The sequence below is a fragment of the Salmo salar genome, chromosome 10, assembly GCF_965601325.2.
Source record: "Salmo salar chromosome 10, fSalSal1, whole genome shotgun sequence".
Lineage (NCBI taxonomy): Eukaryota > Metazoa > Chordata > Actinopteri > Salmoniformes > Salmonidae > Salmo > Salmo salar.
In genome coordinates, this window is record NC_138300.1 from 84,315,795 (window position 1) to 84,337,325 (window position 21,531).

The window sequence follows — 21,531 nt, forward strand, 5'->3', positions numbered from 1 at the left end:
TCGTTGTCCATTTGGAAGACCCATTTGCGACCAAGCTTTAACTTCCTGACTGATGTCTTGAGATGTTGCTTCAATATATACACATCATTTTCCTTCTATGCCATCTATTTTGTGAAGTGCACCAGTCCCTCCTGCAGCAAAGCACCCACCCAAACCTGAAGCTGCCACCCCAGTGCTTCATGGTTGGGATGGTGTTCTTCGGCTTGCAAACCTCCCCCTTTATCCTCCAAACATAACGATGGTCATTATGGCCAAACAGTTCTATTTTTGTTTCATCAGACCAGAGGACATTTCTCCAAAAAGTACGATCTTTGTCCCCATGTGCAGTTGCAAACCGTAGTATGGCTTTTTATGGCGGTTTTGGATCAGTGGCTTCTTCCTTGCTGAGCGGCCTTTCAGGTTATGTCGATATAGGACTCGTTTTAATGTGGTTATAGATACTTTTGTACCTGTTTCCTCCAGCATCTTCACAAGGTCCTTTGCTGTTGTTCTGGGATTGATTTGCACTTTTTGCACCAAAGTACGTTCATCTCTAGGAGACAGAACGCGTCTCCTTCCTGAGCAGTATGACGGCTGCGTGGTCCCATGGTGTTTATACTTGTGTACTATTGTTTGTACAGATGAACGTGGTACCTTCAGGCGTTTGGAAATTGCTTCCAAGGATGAACCAGATATGTGGATGTCTACAATTTGTTTTCTGAGGTCTTGGCTGATTTCTTTTGATTTTCCCATGATGTCAAGCAAAGGCACTGAGTTTGAAGGTAGGCCTTGAAATACATCCACAGATACACCTCCAATTGACTCAAATGATGGCAATTAGCCTATCAGAAGCTTCTAAAGCCATGACATAATTTTCTGGAATTTTCCAAGCTGTTTAAAGGCACAGTCAACTTAGTGTATGTAAACTCTGACCCACTGGAATTGTGATACAGTGAATTATAAGTGAGATAATTTGTCTGTAAACAATTGTTGGAAAAATTACTTGTGTCATGCACAAAGTAGATGTCCTAACTGACTTGCCAAAACTATAGTTTGTTAACAAGACATTTGTGGAGTGGTAGAAAAATGAGTTTTAATGACTCCAACCTAAGTGAATGTAATCTTCCGACTTCAACTGTATCTAAACCGGCATCTCTATCGGAGTCCACCGCCAGTGGGTGGCACTCATTTGCAATCAACATACAACCCCTGTATAATAACTGTTTACGATGGAATATGCATATGCTTCTCAAATGGTGTAGTAGGATTTCTGCTATAGTCCTAAAATGGAGTCTGCCCTAACTGCACAGCTGATTCCCCCTATGCCCCTCCCTGTGGCCAGGCAGGAGGGCCCACCCCTGGAGAGGGCCAGTTGGTCTGTCCTGCTGCTGTCTGCTAGAACATTTTGGAGAATAGATGACCCACACAGAACAAGGGGGAAAGATCCCTAATCCCCATGCCATATAATTCTGCTCAAAAGAGGATTACTCCCACAAATAGTCAGTCAGGCAGATGAACCATCATCAACTAAATATAGGTCATAGACTATCTGTCTTCATCATCACTGACCATTACTATGGTACCTCTTATCCTCCTCCACTCACCAATCCCATTCATATCTGTGTGTTTAAGGCTTAAAGGAATTACACACACCCTTAGAATCCTTGCACTGAGAAGGTTTGGTGCCATCAGTATGCATAACTGAAGCGTCCACAGGATCGATAAGCTTTGATTCCAACTGACCCAGTGTGTGTGTTTGCTGTTCAGCGAGGAGGCTCTCTGAAGTAAATAGATCTAGGGGTTCCACTAGGCTCGTGGAATAAAGCTGCGCTTTATTATTGTCTGTGATGTAATTTAGTTGAGTTCAAATCATAAGCCCTGGCTGGTTTATATTTCTCCAGTGGCCATCCAACCTCCTTTGTATGCATAACCACTTTGATTATTGTGACGGGATTGTGTAGAGGTAGGTGAAGGAGTCAAGCGCAGGAGAGCAGAGATGTCCGAGACGCGTATTTAATAGGCAAGTCCCATAAACATACAGGTCAGGTAGAATACCAAAACAAACGCTCTTAACAACAGAGAAACCCGTTACTCACGGAAGGAGGGAAACAAAAAACAAGGCTCCTAAACTTATACACACTATGAATAATACGTGAGCACCAATAAGGCACAACCTTAGCGAACAACATCACAAGAACAATCCCGCACAAACCTAGGCAGGCAAACAGGGGTAATTATACAAACAGAAATTAAGGCAAATGAAACCAGGTGTGAAAGAACCACAGACAAAACAAACGGAAAAGGAAAAAGTGATCGGTGATGACTAGTAGGCCGGCGACGCCGACCGCCGAGCGCCGCCCGAACAGGGAGAGGAACCACCTTCGGTGGAAGTCGTGACAATTATATCAGTGCGGCTGCATTTCATTAAAGGGCAGCTGAAGTAAAAAAGCGAATTCTCTCGTTGAAAATGGCATATGTTTCATCGATAGTCAGACACATTGATTCTAGTGTAAAAATGGACTACAATGTGTAAATAGACACATTTTGGCCATAAAGTCAGTATCTTCCTTAAATTGATATTTGCGGGATTTGTGGAAGATGTAACATTCCTAAACCTATTGGACATTTGAGGGTTGGGTTTTGGTTACGATCATGCCCACTAACATGGAATGTTAACACCTAGGTGAGAAGTGTCATGCACAGAGAAACAGCTACACTGATTGTGTTCTATTCCAATCGTACGGCAGAACCTACAGACAGTGAGACAGACCAGCCCACATTCCGCAGCGTCTCGGACTTGTTTACATAAGAAAACACGTTGCCAATGTTATGTTGAAAGAACACTTGGCCCCTATGCCCTTTATGGAGTGGCCACTTGATGATGTGTTTGATAGGGATCACACCAGTCTGCCACTGTTTTGGGCAAAATACAATTTTTGACAATGCACACTTGCACCCCAACTGCCACTTGTCAATATTCCAAAATTCAAAACCCATTGGCGAGCATCTTGTGTCCCACCACAACCTGCTTTGTAACATGATTAACATGAAACATTGCCAGGCAGACACACACCAGTAAAAGATGGTGAGGAAGTAATAAAAACAAAAAAACACTGAAGCACTTTCCACTTGCCAGTGACTTAAAAAAATGATTTAGCTAACATGGCCTGCCTGCTCAATGTGCCTGCTAGCTACTAGCTAGCTTCATTGTCAAACACAGAGATGGAGCTTACCAAGCTAGGTATTTTTGTTATTGATAAACAGCTTTATTTATCATATTTTGACAGCTTGCTGATGAAGTTGTAGATGTGTTCTCAGAAATCAGTCCTGCGCAGCAGCAGCTGACACGATACTGTCTGCAGTGAACTGCCCGTTTTAATGCACATTCTTTTTACTTTAGAAATACTGGGGGAAAAAACCTTAGCTTAATCGAAAATTGCGCATCTAAGACCTCTCCATTACAGTTTTCTTGATGTATCTTCATTAATTAACTCGATTAGTTCGGACTATTTTGAGGGCGGGATGTTGCTACCGTGGCTCAAGGGGGACAAACAACAATAACTGCCTGTGTAAGATATAATGAACGTAACACACCCACATCGAACCATGATGCAAATATTGTTTTTCTTAATGAGCTGCAGAAAACCACGTGGAATCGGTGAGCTCAGCCAATCTTTAAACCTTATAGGGATTACTCTACCCACCACCTCAGGATTTTCTGCCATAGAACAGGGAGTGAATTTCCCATGCTTTTATATGCAGATGAGAAAATGCTGCATTGCTTGAGTGATGGTACCTCTCAGCTCCCTCTATCAGTGACTGGTTGTGCACTGTAAGGGAGGGCCCTGGAAGAATGGGATGGATGGGCCCTCTGGCTCTCTCTTTCCCTCCCTTTCTCTCATAAATCAGCATGGACCCAGAGGAGTGTCTCTCCATTTTTCTGCGGAGCCTGTCATCTCTCCTGGATCAACCTCCGCTAAACAGGGATAATGTATGCTTTACTACCGTGGGCTGTAGAACACACTCACACAGTGGCACTGTACCTCCTTCCCAACATATGATAATTACCTACAAACAGATGGCAGTTACCAGACAACACAGGCTCATTTGGCATCTACCCCTGAACACAGGATAATTAACACCCACCACAGTATTTATCATTAATTAACACAAGTTCATTAATATCCACGAATAAACGATGACCACCAAACGCAGTACAGCCAATTTAGATTACATATCCTACACTATGCTAATAGTGTTTCTCTGTTAGAACACAATTAATTACCTTACCTAACTTTGAATAATTTTCCTGGTTCATAACCCTCTCTGCACACCACAAAAATAATTATCAGGGCTTGTGTCTGCCTCCCCTTGATCTAGCCCAGGGAATAGAGGGGGATGCTTAAAAAGCCTAAAGGAGAACAAAGGATAACAGAGAGCTGGGTCATTCCACGAAATGAGTGCCTCTTTGCGTCCCTTTAATATTTTAAGCAGAAATTGTGCACCAATATGCATTTTAAAACCCTGTTATATTCAATTAAGTGTCCTTTAATATATATCACATGGAGAATTCAATAAAGCAGATTTTATTTATATGAATTAAGACTTGCTAAAGAGACAAAATTCAGCATTTTGACATGTCCCTCTGTGCACCCATTGTGACTTCCAGGAAAATGTAACCCCAATATTTCTCAAAGTTTTCCCCATCATTGTAAAGCTCTAGTTATGTTGTAGCTTTAACGAAGTAATTTCTGAAGATTATTATTTATTTCATGTGATTAGTGATTCATTTACTGTCTCTAATTCAGGTAAAGGTAAAGAAAAAAGAAAGATGTACCAAATTTCAACCTCTACAGGATCGGTCCCCCACCCACGGGACGGTTAAGCTAACGTAATATATGATTCAAATAAACCAATTAGGCACATTTGGGCAGTTTTGATACAATATTTTGAACAGATATGCAGTGGTTCATTGGAGCAGTCTAAAACTTTGCACATACACTGCTGCCATCTAGTGGTCAACATCTAAATTGCGCCCAGGCTGGAATAATACTTTGTGGCCTTTCTCTTGCATTTCAAAGATGACGGTACAAAAAAATGCATGCTTTTTTCTTTGTATTATCTTTTACCAGATCTAATGTGTTATATTCTCCTACATTCATTTCACATTTTCACAAACTTCAAAATGTTTCCTTTCAAATGGTATCAAGAATATGCATATCCTGGTCCTGATCTACAGGCAGTTAGATTTGGGTATATAATTTTAGGCGAAAATTGAAAAGAAGGGGCGGAACCTTAATGTCAACCCTGTTACGTTAACTGAACTCTCATTTTAATATGGTGAAAATATTCCTTTAAAAATATTTTTACGGTTGTTATGGTCAACCCTGTTACTTTATTTGGCACTTAATAGGCACTTACGATAGTCGTTTGTTTATTTAACCTCTTGAGATGGGAAAGCATGTTTTTTATTATGTTAAACGTGCTCTTTATGACGGAATGTTAAAAGTAGGTGAAGCCAAACTTTTTTCCCCCACCAAGTTACACATCTCAAAAGGCACCAGATTGGTGGAACAACCCAGCGACCTGTCTGGCAACCATGAGCCAAGCCTGATGTCGAGGTGTGGGGGCGGAGTGTCTATTCTCCTGCTCTTTACACAGTTGAAAGGCACTGTGGCAGGCAAATGTATGACATCACCCACTGCATTCACTGCAATGGTTACACAGTAAGGGACACCCGCAGTCATTTACCTTCAACCACTACATGTTTAAGTAATGTATAATTAATCTTTGATATAGTACAATGGCAGCTCTTCCTAATACATATTATGTCATGCTTGTCAAATACTACTAGTACAGTACCAACCGTACTTCTGAAACATATTAGGAGAAACACGGAGCACTCTCACAGGCCCTTCATTCTTATATCAAAACCACTTCAAATACCTATTTTGAATCGTGCCCATGTCACTAGGATCTTGTTATTGCATTACTCTGATATACACTGAGCATACGAAACATTAGGAACAAAGCATCAAAGCTGGGACCGAGAGACTAAAAAACAGCTTCTATCTCAAGGCCATCAGACTGTTAAACAGCCATCACTAACTCAGAGAGCCTGCTGCCTACATACAGACCTGAAATCATTGGCCACTTTAATAAATGGATCACTAGTCACTTTAATAATGCCACTTTAATAATGTTTACATATCTTGCATTACTCATACCATATGTATATACTGTATTTTATACCATATATTGCATCTTGCCTATGCCGCTCTGTCATTGCTCATCCATATATTTATTTGTATATATTCTTATTCCATTCCTTTACTTAGATTTGTGTGTATTAGGTAGTTGTTGTGGAATTGTTAGATTACTTGTTAGATATTACTGCACTGTCGGAACTAGAAGCACAAGCATTTTGCTACACCCACATTAACTTCTGCAAACCATGTGTACGTGACCAATAACATTTGATTTGAACCCCTTCCTAATATTGAATTGCACTCACCTACGCCCTTTTGCCTTCAGAACAGCCTCAATTCGTCAGGACATGGACTCTACAAGGTATCGAAAGCGTTCCACAGGGATGCTGGCCCATGTTGACTCCAATGCTTCCCACAGTTGTGTCAAGTTGGCTGGATGTCCTTTGGATGGTGGACCATTCTTGATACACAAGGGAAACTGTTTAGAGTTAAAAACCCAGCAGCGTTGCAGTTCTTGACACCTGCTACTATACCCAGGTAGCCTAGTGGTTAGAGCGTTGGCGCAGTAACCGAAAGGTTGCTGAATTGAATCCCCGAGCTGATAAGTTAAAATCTGTCATTCTGCCCCTGAACAAGGCAGTTAAACCACTGTTCCACGGTAGTCCGTCATTGTAAATTAGAATTTGTTCTTAACTGACTTGCCTAGTTAAATAAAGGTTACATTTAAAAAAATCGAAATACCCTGTTCAAAGGCACTTACATATTCTGTCTTGCCCATTCACCCTCTGAATGGTACATATACACAATCCATGTCTCAATTGTCTCAAGGCATAAAAATCCTTCTTTAACCTGTCCCCTCCCCTTCATCTACATTGATTTAACAATAAGGGATCAAAGCTTTTACCTCGATTCACCTGGTCAGTCTATGTCATGGAAAGAGCATGTTTTGTACACTTGGTGTATTCACTGCGCTAAGCATCCTGAGAGCATAATCCTTCATCACTAATGGGATGTAAGGATGCACCACCAGTGCCTGCAGCTCTTGCCCTGTTCTTGATTGGTAATCCCGATAATTATACAAGGCCACATCCCTGGTGATGTTATGGGGCGTGTGTGAGTAATAAAAGCTATGATAATGATGTGCTGCTTATCTGTTAGTCGTGTTAGCTCCCCTGTAGTGTCAATGCCTTCTGTGTCCCTGTCTTAGCCTTCAGCCCTCATTACTTTGATGAATTACCTTGTACTGACTGACCTAGACCATGGGTAATGGCATCATAGTTACACCTGGGCCAACGTCTGCAGAGAGCAGGGAGGGCGGGCTGGAACTCAATAGATAGTTCTCCCAATTAACTCTAGCAAAACAACTGTCTTGGGAACAAATTTAATTGTATATTTGTATTCGTTTTGTATATCCAAGTGGGTATCATCAATCCAGGTCCACCCCCGATTGTCAGAATAGTGGGCTGTGGATGGAATATTTCCTTCTGAAAAATGGATATGCTTCATTCATTTTCCTTTGAATAAATGGGAAAATGTGGATGCGCTGAGGAAATGAAGGCTTTAATCACAAACATCATTATAATCTCAAGGCTACAACACTTCTTTCAATAAATATTCTTTTCAGACACCTCTATAATGTTTAGAGAAAGTGACAAAGAAACTTCACACTGTTTTAATCGAAGTATTTCCACAATCATGAGATGGTAATGTTATAATGTGAAAATCAACAAACCAAAAAATGATCAAGATTCATGAAATGCTTAAATACTGTAACCCCAGCCCTACTGCATCAGAGCACAACCAACACCACAACTAGATGGAGAGCTTTGCAAGACTGAAAAAAAGGACTATTCAAAAATAGAATTAGAATACAAACAGAGAATAGTAACAAATCAAAAGTTGCAATAAGCTACAGGTGCAGCCTTACCTTAGGACGGTCTAAGCAGGGAATTGCTCATCTCATGACCAACTGTAACAGCACTGTCTTTATGTATCATAAAGTCTCCTTTTCGTTAAAAACTAACAATACATTAACATATGTATATAAACACCTGTTCACCTATCAATTTATCACATTATCTTTCTGAGGAGTCAGCGTTAAGTCATTCAGTAATGCTAATAGACTAACAGGACAAGAGGGAAATCTTCAAAGACTGTATTATGCTGTGGCATGTTTTCCATATAAGTACACTGATATTCCCACAGCAGTTATGTAATGAGGATCCTCTGTAAAATCAGCATGCAGAACTTAGTGTACACCCAGTGAGACCAACAAGTATTGATTTGCTTTTTAGCCAAGTTGTAAAAGCAAGGAAGATGGAATTTTGTTTACCTTCATCCTGGAGACCGGAGGACCCCTGCATGGCATTCTCTTTGTATTGGAGGGTCCTCCCAGTCCAGCAGAATGATGCAGAGAGAGAGAGAGAGAGAGAGAGAGAGAAAGCACAAGAGAGCGTAAGTGCAAGAGAAAACAAGAGAGAGAGAGTGAGCAAGAGAGAGATAGAGAATGAGAGAGGTGTAAGGGAGGGAGTGTGGTGTGTGGAGCAGCGGAGTTTCTTGATGCAGTCTGGGTACTAGCTGAATGCTAATCAGATAGTGGAGGCCTTTCCCCAGGAGTGGAGGAGTGCAGAGCAGACTCCCTCCATATATCTTGTTAGGCTCCCTGCAACACCCACTCACAGCCAGGAACCAGCACAATCAGCACTATCCACTAGCTGGATCAGCCTATAGACTCACCGCCAGCCTGCCTCTAACTCATGACTGAGTTAAAGCCAGCAAACCCTGCTGTATGGGAACAAACAGGATCCAACCAAAACCATTCACACTTCCATCAGCACACTTATATTTTCAACTAATCTGAAAATGGTATTGTGCAAATGAAAAACGAATACATCTATATTAGCTAACTGTTGTTCTAGCGGACAAACCCATGTTTTGTTGTATTACCACCTCTAGAAACCAATTGTCTCTGACTGCATGTAGTTCACAGCGAAATAATCTACCAATATCGACGTGATATTACACACTGGCTGCTGCCTGTCTAGGCTGGCTTCTGTCATGCATTATTGCAGAGCGCAGCTTGCAGCAGTCATCTTTCATATTTTATGCAGCATGGGCAGAAATTCCACCCCACACACCACCACCATACTAAAGAATGTAAATATGTGGAAATGTCTGTGGCACACCCTTTATCTTGTCATTTTGTATTCTGATTCTTGGGCCAATTTCAACTGGTTTCCTGTTAATTACCATGTTATAGCCACTCTTCTGTAATGTAAAGTGTTATCAAAATAAGTTACATCGTGTAGTTTCTGAAAGAAAGACTGCTGTTTGAGAACAGATTCACTTCATTATCTTAAGGTGTATGCTGCCTTTTACACAAAAGATGAAATGTGTGCGGTCTTGTGTAGGCCTTTTTACAGTATTGCAGCAACAAACTATATTAGATTCATTGATCATGGGTTGATCACTTCAATAGAAGCAGTATAAAATGTAATGTGGCAAGCCAAAAGATGTACATTGTGGTTTTTAAATTGTCCTTTGTTCATTCAGCCAAAACATCCATTGTAAATGTGTTTTAATTACTATGCCAACAGTGCCCTCTACTTGACAAATGAAGCAGTATTCTTTCACTGGTAATGCCCCACCATCTGGATAAACACAGTTTCCTTTTATTTTACATATATCTACTTTGCAATGTCCAAAACGTGTTCTATTGCTTAGAAATACCTCATATGCATTGCCTTGAGAGGATTATCACTTCCAGGTCATGCAAAGTCATAGCAATCGATCAAGCGTGGTCAAAGTAATGCTGAAGCTAAAAGATTCCAGGGGAAAGAATCTCATTGTTGTTAGGGTCAGCATATTGTAAATGAAGCCACATTAGAGATCCTGCAGGATTAGAGAAACTACATTTAGACGTTTTATTACCTCTGTCTGTCAACCTCAGTCGTTACTGCCTATTGGTCTTGGCAGGAATCTCTGTAACACATATCACGGGAGTTCCTTCCCTGTAGGTCTCCTGCCTGGTGGGTCTTTGAAGGTGATATGCAATGGATTTCAGTAAGATGTTTTTCTTAATTATCTGTTGAAAGTACATATTATTGCCTTTGTATAAGTACCATACTATAAAATGGATGATTGAAAAAACTACAATGCAATTTTATACACATGTACTCCATATCAAGATGTAATCTAACCTAAAATCACTGGTGCAGTAACACAGAATCTACTTGTCGCTTATTTGTGTCCTAACGGGTCAGTGGCCCCCTGTGTCTCTCTGTATCCATCCATCCTCCCAGCCAGCCTACAGTAGCAGCGTCCTACAGCACTGCTGTTGTGATTCCCTCCACGCTCCTCCAACCCCAGCATCATGCCGGATGCAGCCCTGGACAAATGTGTTTCAAAGCAGCCCAGCGTGACAGAAACCCGAGCTGCACCTCCTCGCGCCCAGCCTCATATTTATCTAACCTCTGGGTTTCTCACTGAAGAACCAGGCGAGAGAGAGGGAAAGAGACAGCAGAGCATTCTCAGCCTAGAAAAACATTAGAGTTCTTCAAAGCCCACTGACACGTGGTAGCCATGGAACCAGAATGGACTCCAGGGACCCTGCTCTTATTTCTTTTGGGGGGGGGGGGGGGCGGACGGACGGACGGACGGTGGAGGAGAAGAGGGCGGAGGAGCAGGAAAAGGGGGAGGGAGAAAGAGCAGACACATTCACCAAAATAATATGACATATTGCATCATACTACAGCACGCTAACCTGAGACTACACTCTTAGACAAAAAGGTGCTATCTAGAACCTTAAAGGGTTCTTCGGCTGTCCCCATTGGAGGACCCTTTGAAGAACCCTACACAGCGGGTTCTACATGGAACCCAAAAGAGTTCTACCTGGAATCAAAAAGGGTTCTCATACGGGGACAGTCGAAGAACCCGTTTGGAACACCCTTTTCTAAGAGTGTAGACTTTAATTCATGACCTTTCAAACGGTATGATATAACAGCAGCATCCAACATACTGCTGCAGTCTTCAAAAGACAGACCTGCTTTCAAGCGGATACCCTGGATGAATAGACAATGGCTAGGAGGTACACTGTACACTGATGTTAGTGTAGTGCACTTTATATGAACTCAGAGGCCCCAAATCTATTCATCTAACCCCGTTCCTCCTCTCACACTCTCTCCTTCATCCCTAGTGTGCAAGACCAGTGTTCAAAGTTCATGACGCCATATAAAACCTAACCCTGTCTCTACATTATGAAAACCCCAAATATGAATAACGAGCAGTACCCTACCTATACTGAGAGCCTCACTCCCACCTACATGCGGTGACCACACAGCACAGGTCAGGTCCACACAGATCACAATATTTATTATCTGCTAAACCATTGAGGATGCATGATCCACTTCCAGTTACATGGTCCTGGATGGTATGAACAGGTGTCAGCTGAACGAAATTCTTCTAACTCACAAAACCCAAACATATACTAATGATTATAATGTGGTTATTGTGGCTATGTCTTGTAGCACCCCGGCTGTGTTTGAAATGACTATACGGCCGTCTCAAGGAGGGTTCACATGAACAGTTATCTCCTATAGGTGACCAAACAGTTACATGGTCCTGGATGGTATGAACAGTTATCTCCTATAGGTGACCAAATAGAGGAGGCCAGTGTTCCTGGAGACCGGGCCTCATTCACATGTTTCCTGACAGACTGCCACACTTCCTGAGGACATAAAACTGTGGTGTATTCTCTGAGTGAGCACAAAGCATTCACACCATCTCTCCACCACCGGGATGAATGAAGTGTGTCACTGTGCACAAGTGGACATAAGTGAATGATAGTGTGTGCATGTGTGTTTGTGCGTGCATGCTTGCGTGCGTGCGTGCGTGTGTGTGTGTGTGTGTGTGTGTGTGTGGACAGACGGTGTTGTTTCAGCTTGGGAGCAGCTAAGCCTCTGTTTGCCCTCCTCTCTGGTTCCAGGAAAATGACCAAAGTGCTACTGGGTAACTTGCCCCGGGCTGCTAAAGAGCTCATTCTAGGACCTGCTGCTAGATCTACTGGTCATGCAGAGCAATGCACGATTGCCATATCAATCACAGTGCTGCTGAGCCTATGTATTAAAAGCTTAGAGATATTAGTAAACCATGTCCCTTCGCATAGCCACTAGAGGTCCACCTTACCCACATGAAGTAACCTACAGTATTGCCTAATAAAATGCAATGTGTTTTCCCTATGGTTGCAAAGCATATTCTACTACGGTCTTATGCATTGATGCTGCCAAAAGGGTTTATGTGAAAATGACCAAGTTGACAACTTTATATACAGTTGTTTCATCACCTGTAATGTCTGCATGTCAAAATATGGCTTGCATAGATAGACACCCGTTACAATTCCGACGCCCACTCCATTATCTCATGGGAAAAATATCAACACAAACAGAACGTAATATTAAAGGAATGGCTGAGTGACAGCTTGTTGGACCGGTGAGAGAAGACAATGGAACATAGTTCCAACTAAACCTCGTCTCCCAAGTGACGGTATAGCCCGCCCTCTGATGCATGCTTCGTGGACTGATTCAGAAGAATAGAGAGTTGTTGTCGTGAGCAACAAGTGGGTGCTCTGCGAACTATCTAGTGGGCCTACTGTATTGAGTACTAGCGGCCATTCATTACGCTGAGAAGAAGGGGACTTTATATGAAGATTAGATGCTCAAGTGATCTTCTGGACTTCTCTCTGCAGATCAATTACTACAGATAGGTGCGGTTTGTGTCCCGATAACTTGTGTTAGACCGAACAGGGGAATGCTTCGGAAAGAGGAAAACACGCATTAAACACCCCAAAGTTCGAGGTAAGATACATTGTAGGCAATAGCACGAGCTGAGTAAAAGGACAGTGTGGTTTTAAAACAACTCTCTTTGGTCTATTTTGTACAAGATACAATTACATGTTTCAGATTCGCTATGGCACATTATAGCCGTTTTGATTTATCATCTACGGGTCTGGCCTCATGATTGTAACAATGCAACACATGTTGTAGTGACACGGACGTGGCCTTGCTGGTTAGAATCCAAAGAATCAAAGATTATTCCGTGGTAAATAATGCGGCACACCTCGGTAGTGGGCTACCCTGTCCCAGGCACCCCCCTAACTTCGGATCGGGTTTAAATCCTAGCGGCCATCAAAAAACATGGGGGATTCCACGCCACTGTTGTGCCACTAAAAAAATGTGATCGGAATGAATAGAATGACCTCCTAAACGTCATCCCCAGACCCCTGCCATATTAATAACATGCATAGTTGCTTTGATGTAATTCCATGTAATTGTGATGTTAGTTTATGTGGTTATTATTACTTTGGTTCATTAGCTATAAATGACCAAAGTACAGTAGATATTATTGTTAGGACTAATGGTGCTCTGATTGTGGTCTGAAACAAACAGCCACCTTGAATCAGCTGTGACGTCGATGTAACGTTTATTAGTTCGTTGCATTAGGGTAATAATAACACAATAATAACACATGTTTCTGAACAACATATTGTTCATTATAAGCCACCTGGGTGTTTAGAAAAATACGTTTGTACCCAATGTGCAGTTGTAGCAGCAGTTATTAACATGCATACCTAGGCCAAGGTACTGCTTTTTGCATGCCGCATCTAAATGGGTGTGGCCGGCGCTACCGACTCATGTGCCAGTTCTCTAAGGGTTCTTGTGATTGGTAAAACATGCCAAGGTCTGGGAGCCAGCCTCCGGTACATGTTAACGGGGACTCATGGATTTCCTGTCTTGAGTTTGTTATTGTTTTGAATTTTTCTTTACTTTTAACCCCCCCTCTGATTACATACTGTAGCCTTGAGTTTGTTGTTGTTAAGACCAGGAGCAGTGGGATTCCCAACGTATGCTGGGTGCTGGGTCTCCGTTTCCCACTGTAGCACCAGCATGCATTAGAGATCACACACAGTTGGACTAGCTGTCTGGCACACATGCATGTTTTGTGTTTCCCCCTCAAGGCTCTATATCTGCCTCATTTGCGCTAAGGTCTTGTCCTAAGGGTTTGGCCAATTGTCTGTAAGCTATCATGCCTGTTTTCGTATAGGACTTAGCCGTAGTGGTTCATAAAGGCTGATACAGTACTTTGATTATAGTCCTAAAAACCAATCGCTGCACTGCATTCTGTAAATAGTGTCTTGTGTATGAAGCTCAAAGCAAAGCAGCCATTCTTGTGAAAAACTAAATCAGGGTCACACACAGTGTTTCTTGGTTTTGAAACAAAAGTATACACCTCACATACATGGTTATGGACTTACAAAAAAGAAGACACCTGTACCATGTCAGATATGGAGTTTAAATGTATTTTTGAGTTTCCATCCCAATATTACACTTTATATACATCACAGAAGACTGAAATATAACAAAACGTTTTGCCATAGAAACACCAGATTTTTGTCTGTTAAATGTTTTGACATGTTTATTAATTATGAAACTATGCAAGATATTAATAACATTCCACCCATGAGGCCACTAGTCATTTGACTGCAGGAAAGTTCTACATGTGTTTTGCAGCTCTGGAAATAGAACTGTCAAACAGGAGAAAGTGGTGGCTAACATTCCTTACAGTGGAATACTCTGTTTAATGAAACTTAAGTGGGTCCATCTGCCACTTACTGCCTGGGTTGGAATTTCAAATCCTTATGAGAGTGGTTCCTCACAGACCACAGGGCCTGCACAGATTGACCTGAACGTTCTTTCATTGGGGTAACATTGGGGTATAGGGAATTATCCTGTCTGAGTTTCAGTTTTAGCAATGTCTTGTTTTCTCGCCGATTTTTATCACTCACTGATCAAAATATGACCTTTTTCTCATTGAAGTGTGATTTTAAGGACTGAGCTGCTAAAGGAAATGGCGTACTGGCATCTTGTCAGCAGCAGTAGAATAGTAGGTGTCCTCAGGCTGTCTAGAGGACATACAGGATACAACTCAAATCCATGGGAGGTCTTTGCATGTAATGGATGATTGGAGAATGCGTTCACTGCCTGAGTTTCCTCCATTTTCAATGTGGTAAGGCAACATTAAAGACTTCTATGAACATAGTAGTGGGCCCCACAGGCCTTTCTGTCTAAACACCCATGACGGACCAACAGGCTAACCTGGTAGAGAGGGGACCATACCACACTTCTGAATCATCAACACCTCTGGGGGATAGTTATTTATATTTCAGTTTTTCAATCTTAATAAACATTCATCTGTTCGAGTGGCTGTTGGGCTGTTTCACAGGGAAGTAATGTTTTGAGCGCAGAGCTCAGTGGCCTACGCTGTCTTCCCTGCCCAGTGATTTGTTTTCTCTTCACTCCCCTTATATGTGGTTTTGTTGTTTTGTGAGCATGGTCACAATTCCAATCATTCCTGCTTTTCCGGTTTTAAGCTGCTCTCCGACTTCAGAAGTGGTTTTCCAGTGCCCAACTCTCTCGGTGTGATACGAGACATGCCTGTCTTAGTGCTAACTGCCCCTCGTGAAAGGTTGCACACAGAACTGTTGTCGCGCCCTCAATCGCAGCGCACATTTCCTCCAACAAAGGACGGGACAATAGAAGGACAGTACTTCAGATGGAAGCTGTGTTGGAATATGTTGAAAACACGATGGCAACAGATCTATTCATAGCACTGAGTCAAGTATGGATTTCGCTAACCAAATTAGACTTTTTTTGTGTTGAGTCATAGTGTCTCACTTGGACTGTACAATGTGTTCTAGTGGAGGACATTGATTGCAAACAGATAGAGGCTCTAGGTCTACCTCGGGCATTTTGCTGGATCGAATTAAACTCTGCACTTCCAGGATCTGCTCGATTACTACAGTATCATCATAATAAACATGAATAACTCTGTCCAGATCCTCTGTATCAATCTTTCATTTCTAGCATTCTAACTACAGCTGGGTTTACAGAAGTGCCCTCAACTGTTCAGAAGGGAGCAGGTGTTAACCAAGCCAAGTCTGCTCCAGAGAAGGCAACCAACAGCACATGTCCCAGACACTCCAGTTCTGTTGACACACCTGCCTGTGGCTGGCCTGCTCTCCCTCTCTCCCCTGTGACATCACAGCATTTATCTCCCCCTCATCACCATCAACATATTTATCCCTTCTGTAAACAGAATAGTGCGGCCTGGTCGGCCGAACACTCACACAGGTTCCTCCAGAGTCAGCGCCTGCTTCAAACACCGCCTGGCTTCACTGCCTGGTTCCTTTTTTTGTTTGCTTGTTTAATGGGGAAGTTAAGTCTGCGTTCGATATGTGTATTTCAAATACAGTAATTTCCGTTGAGGTTTTTGTGTAAATGGATGGAAAACAAGTCATGAAAATCACTCACTCTGACCTGCCAGTGGCCAGAGTTTTAAAGTGCAAAGATACTGTCAAAGCAGAACCTTGTCATGAACTTTAGTGACCTTTAGTAACACCTGAGAGGAAAGGCTCTTCGTCCTCCTTTCCAACTTGTCATCCCTTGTACGAGTTGATCCCACATCTGCACTTTTAACGATGATGTGCCTGCGTGTGAGGAGAGCAGCAGTGTGCTAGCTGGGCCTGTCCTATCCAGGTCCACATCATTACTGTAGCCTTCACCTCCATCTGCTCAGCCTCTATCTGCCTTTATCAAGCACTGCGGTGGGGGGGGGGGGGGGGGGGGGGTAGCTAACATGAAACTACTTAGTCCTAATGTAATCATAGCTCATGGTATATTTGAGAGAAAATAAAGTAATGTTGAAAGGGGTTGTTGCTATTAGTTAACAGAGTCCCTTTTGTAGCCAGTGTGCAGTGAACCCCGTAGACATTACCATTTCTGCTGTGTTATCAGTAATAACATTCATGTTTCTACTTTTCTTAAAGGTTAGGTCCGTAAAGAGCAGTTTTTTTCTTGTCTTTTTTATTTGGTATGATATGAATTCACTACACCCACTTTGTTACTTAATCCGCAGCAACACAATTTCATATTTTCCCAGTATAAATATTTTAACTGATTTTGGTGCCTTTTTGGGTATGTCCATTAGAACAGAGGCCATATTTAGCGTTGGGCGTGGGCATGGGCTTAGTAAGAGATTTCAGATTACTCTCCTCACAGGAAATGGCTATGTGTTGATAATTACTTTTAATTGGCACTATTTCATGGTCCACTGTGCATCATCGTCTCACACTCTGGGTCGGCCCGCTGTGCACATTGATTTGGTTCCCTAATATCTGGTTGTTGTGCTGCAGTGTGGTGCGATGGTGTTACTGGTAGATGGAGCTAAGGGGCCCTTTCTCCTGCTAGAAACAGTGGTTATACACATCCTGGTGGAGAGCAGCCGTTCCTGGGAAATGATCTAGCAAAATGTCATTCCTGTGTAGAAAGTGATAATGACGTTGTTTACTGCACTTTGACCCGGACAGGTACTTTTTAACAAGGTATTTGAGATTTTACAACTAGGCTATATGCAAGTGAAGAGCTTTGGTTTTTCACAAACAACAGGCCATATTCTGATTTAGTTCACTACTTCTTCTCAATAGGCCAGTCTTCCTGCTTGGCTAAATGTATCGCTCTTGGGACAGGGTTCTCCTCTGTGTTTATCGGAGCAGAATGGTTGCTAAGAGCAAGGCTCAAGTTAAAGCCTGGAAGTTTAGTTTCAGGGAAAAATGTGTCTCTCCTTCGTGTCCTAAATTCTCTCATCCACAAATGTTTGATTTCCTGCTGTGGAGGGAGTCTCCTGATGGGGGTCTGTTTTGTTCAGACTGCAGAGAAAGGCTGTGGCAGCTTCACATAACAGCTCATTAAAACAAGTTGTGGAAACCTGGACCCCCCCCCCCCCCTGGGTCTGTGAGTTGTTCTGGTTCTGCTTGTCGGTCACAGCTGTATCTGTGGAGGCCAGGTAACATGTTGTGGTATATATCCTGATATCTATTAAAGCAGGGCACAGACAGGCTGATCCTCTCATCCAATAGCAAACCTCTGTTGCTCCTCGATCCTGCCTTGAGGAAACCGCTGAGTGTTACAGCAGAAGAGCTACATTTGGATTGTTTAAACTGCAGTTTAAATCAGGGGCAGATTCTTGTCTTAGCTCCCCCCACCCCCACCTCCTCTAGCTTCCCCAGAGTCTCGCTTTCTTTAGTGCTCCTCACATGCATGAAAACCTCTCAACAGGCTCTTAGCAATCTCTGTATTTGGGCACCGCCATCTTCAGTGCCAAGCTGTTATCAGGCCCCTTAAATGCTCCGTCTGCTCTGAGTGTTCTCCATCCTTGGTATGCATTCCACCAGAACCCTTCACTGGTTCAGAGCAGCCGCTCAAATGCCAAACCTTTTTAAGAAGGTTTACTTCAAAAGATGTCTCCATTTATTTTTACAGCACGTTATAAACTAAAATGTATTTTTTATTTTTTTTTACACTGAATGCCCGCTATATAAACATGAATCTTTAGAGATGAGGTGAGCCGTTGAGGCTAGCATTAACCGGGCCCCTGGTTAAACTTCCACTCGATCATACCCCCTTCCTCCACCCTCCTCCACCCTCCTGACCTGAACACATGCCTGTACCCCACCCCCCTCAGAACACACACAGTCACACACAGTCCCTCACCCCAAACTGAGAAGGCTTGTTTAGACAGATTTAGACAGATTTAAACACAGCGAGCGTGGGGCTATTTCTGCTCGACTCTTATCTCCGTGGTAACTGGCTGTTTAGTGTTTTTATGGGGCTATTGATGTGAGCACTGATTAGACACTATTGTTTTACAAAACGCACTCACAGCGCAGCGAGATGAATCACCAGTTGTTGGGTAATTTTGAAGACATTTAATGTATCTGAAACCACTCTTGGCCTTTCTACATCATAATCCCGACCCAGCTCTAGCCATAATATATTCCCTTCTGATTTTCCAGCAGTTCAGTTCCCTAACCCTCGGAATGACTGGGGCTCCAATTAGAAATCCCGGGGATTGACTTGCAGCAGGGATCTCCAAACAGTTAGTTATAATGTCCGAGCTGTTTTTGTTTGTCTGTCGGCATGGAGACTTCAACAGTGAGACAGCTGATTGGTTGAGCTCCATGGTTAGTGAAGTGCAATGTTCCCTCTAAGCTGCGGACTGCCACACAGAAGAAATATCAGCCCGCGCCGAGAAGCACGAGATTGAATTTCACTCAATTTTCTGTAGTTTTCCACTTTAGTTAACACCATCAACGTTTCACTCAACTGTGGGAATTCTGCTCGAATCAACGCAATATTAGCCACTTTCAATGAAACATTCCGAAACAAAATGAATTATTCAAGACTTAGTATGCAAAACTAACTGTGCGTGAGATTTTCTTGTAGGTAAAATTGGAGTAGGATTCTATTGCATTGACAGGCAGGACTCAGGCCCGTACTCTACACAGGCCGGTGTGCCATAACCAATCAGAGCTGCAGTAGGCCTTTATGCAAATAGCCGTTGCCATATATGGATCTGTGCCATTCACTTTGAACTGGACTGTGTTTATAGCGGAGTATGTGAGCAGAGTTGAGTGATCAGAAATCCCGCTCAAGTGGTGTTAGTGCAAATGCTCAGGCCAACCGCTCCACTAAAAACCACTCCACACTCACAGGAAAAAAACTGCCGCTCAAAATTGAGATTAAAATGAATTAAAATCACAATTTAACCAACACCCATCTATTTTTTGTGACTACCTGGACCTACCATTTGGTTTTGAAGTATTGAAACCAAACCATATGATTTGAATTAAAAGTATTTTAATAAACAACATGAAAAGGTGAATGTTAGAAGCGAACATCATTTCAAATAGGATACATGTTATATTAAACAGCAAATAAACACTCTAAATAGGTCAGGAGACAGACAAGGAGTCTAAGAAGGAACTACAATACTTTAGGCTATATTATTTCAATTATTTCAATGCAATAGCCTACAAAGAAATGCATTGTGAAATACATTGGTGAGTGCGACACACTAGGCTGGTAGGGAGTCAGGGACATTAAGCGCTCAGCATTTCAACAACATTTTGTTGTATTAAATCATTATAGTCTATAAATTGCGCACATACGCTGTGACTTACTTAAGCAATAAGGCACGAGAGGGTGTGGTATATGGCCAATATACGACGTCTAAGGGATATTCTTATGCACGATGCGAAGCGCAGTGCCCAGCCCTTAGCTGTGGTATATTGGCCATATACCACAAACCCCCAAGGTGGCGTATTGCTATTATAAACTGGTTACCAACGTAATTAGAGCAGTAAAAATAAATGTTTTGTCATACCCGTGGTATACGGTCTGATATACCATGGCTGCCAGCCAATCAGCATTCAGGGCTCGAACCACCCAGTTTATAATTAGAATTAAAAACAAATGAAACAAAACGTTCCTTATTAGGCTCAGTATACGACACACTAGGCTGGTAGGGAGTCAGGGATATTAAGCGCTCAGCATTTCAACAACATTTTGTTGTATTAAATCATTATAGTCTATAAATTGTGCCTTTGAACACGTTTTTAGAAATACGTGTTTGGCCAGAGTCTGTGGATTCAGGCTCATGCGATGGTGCCTGGAGAGCCGGCCAGCAGTGGAGAACATCCTCTCCTTACCTGCAGAGCCACTGGGGATGCTAAACACCCTTCTGGACACTCTTGCCAGGCTGGGCAGGGATGCGGAGTTGTTATTTTTTCTATATGTAGGCCTAAAGGTTTTTAGGCAAAATAACCCAATCAAAACGGAAAGCTCCTTGAAAGTTGGAAAATGCCAATCCTATTGGGCCGAAATCAATTATGGCTTATTGTATAGATAATATAACAAACATGAAGGAAACTTTTAAGAGATCAAATTTTTTGTTTATAAAAACTTTGCAACAATGACACACTTAGTTATCTACCCACCTCGTTCCTTTCTGTTAGCATGTGCATGCAGTAAAGTAAGTACACCATCATGCTTTGGGGATATGTGTATTTTCAGATTCCACAATGATTATTTAGTTGTGGACACTACATCACCACATTCCCTCTCTTGCTCTTGGTCCTCATCTTTGTAAGTCACCTTGATTTTGCACCTGTGTGTTTTATCAGTTTCTTTCTGAAAATATTTATATTGGAGGTGGCAAGAAGGCCCAACGCGTCAGCCTTCGGGAATCTCGCTCCTCGCTCCAGCGCCGATCCTCATCAGATACTCTGATTTTTAAGCATTAGTGGTCGCAAATAGATGCGCATGTTTTTATATCAAAGCCAGAGCTGCATCTACCCACCTGTTCACATTTGTTCATATTCTTTGCTAGTTAGTGAGTTATTAGCCCAGTTATAGATCATTTCTAGTCAACAATTAGGGAGTGATTGCTTCCT

The 21,531-nt window shown here is 42.3% G+C and overlaps 2 protein-coding genes across 9 annotated transcripts in view; one reads left to right on the top strand and one right to left on the bottom strand.

The window, feature by feature from the left end:
- The window catches only part of sv2bb (synaptic vesicle glycoprotein 2Bb), a 41,744-nt gene extending 32,963 nt beyond the window's left edge, over positions 1–8,781 (bottom strand). The window contains exon 1 of the mRNA XM_014124449.3: positions 8,521–8,781. The gene's annotated coding sequence lies outside the window, so the exon portion shown is untranslated. The remainder of the gene's footprint in view (positions 1–8,520) is intronic.
- Positions 8,782–12,703: 3,922 nt separating this feature from the next.
- akap13b (A-kinase anchoring protein 13b) overlaps positions 12,704–21,531 on the top strand; it is a 97,418-nt gene continuing 88,590 nt past the window's right edge. For 4 of the 8 annotated variants that reach the window (XM_014124440.3, XM_014124441.3, XM_014124445.3 and 1 more), the window contains exon 1: positions 12,706–13,039. The gene's annotated coding sequence lies outside the window, so the exon portion shown is untranslated. Of the gene's footprint in view, positions 13,040–21,531 lie in introns of all 8 variants that reach the window. The other 4 variants (XM_014124443.3, XM_014124444.3, XM_014124442.3 and 1 more) reach the window with 3 other exon arrangements.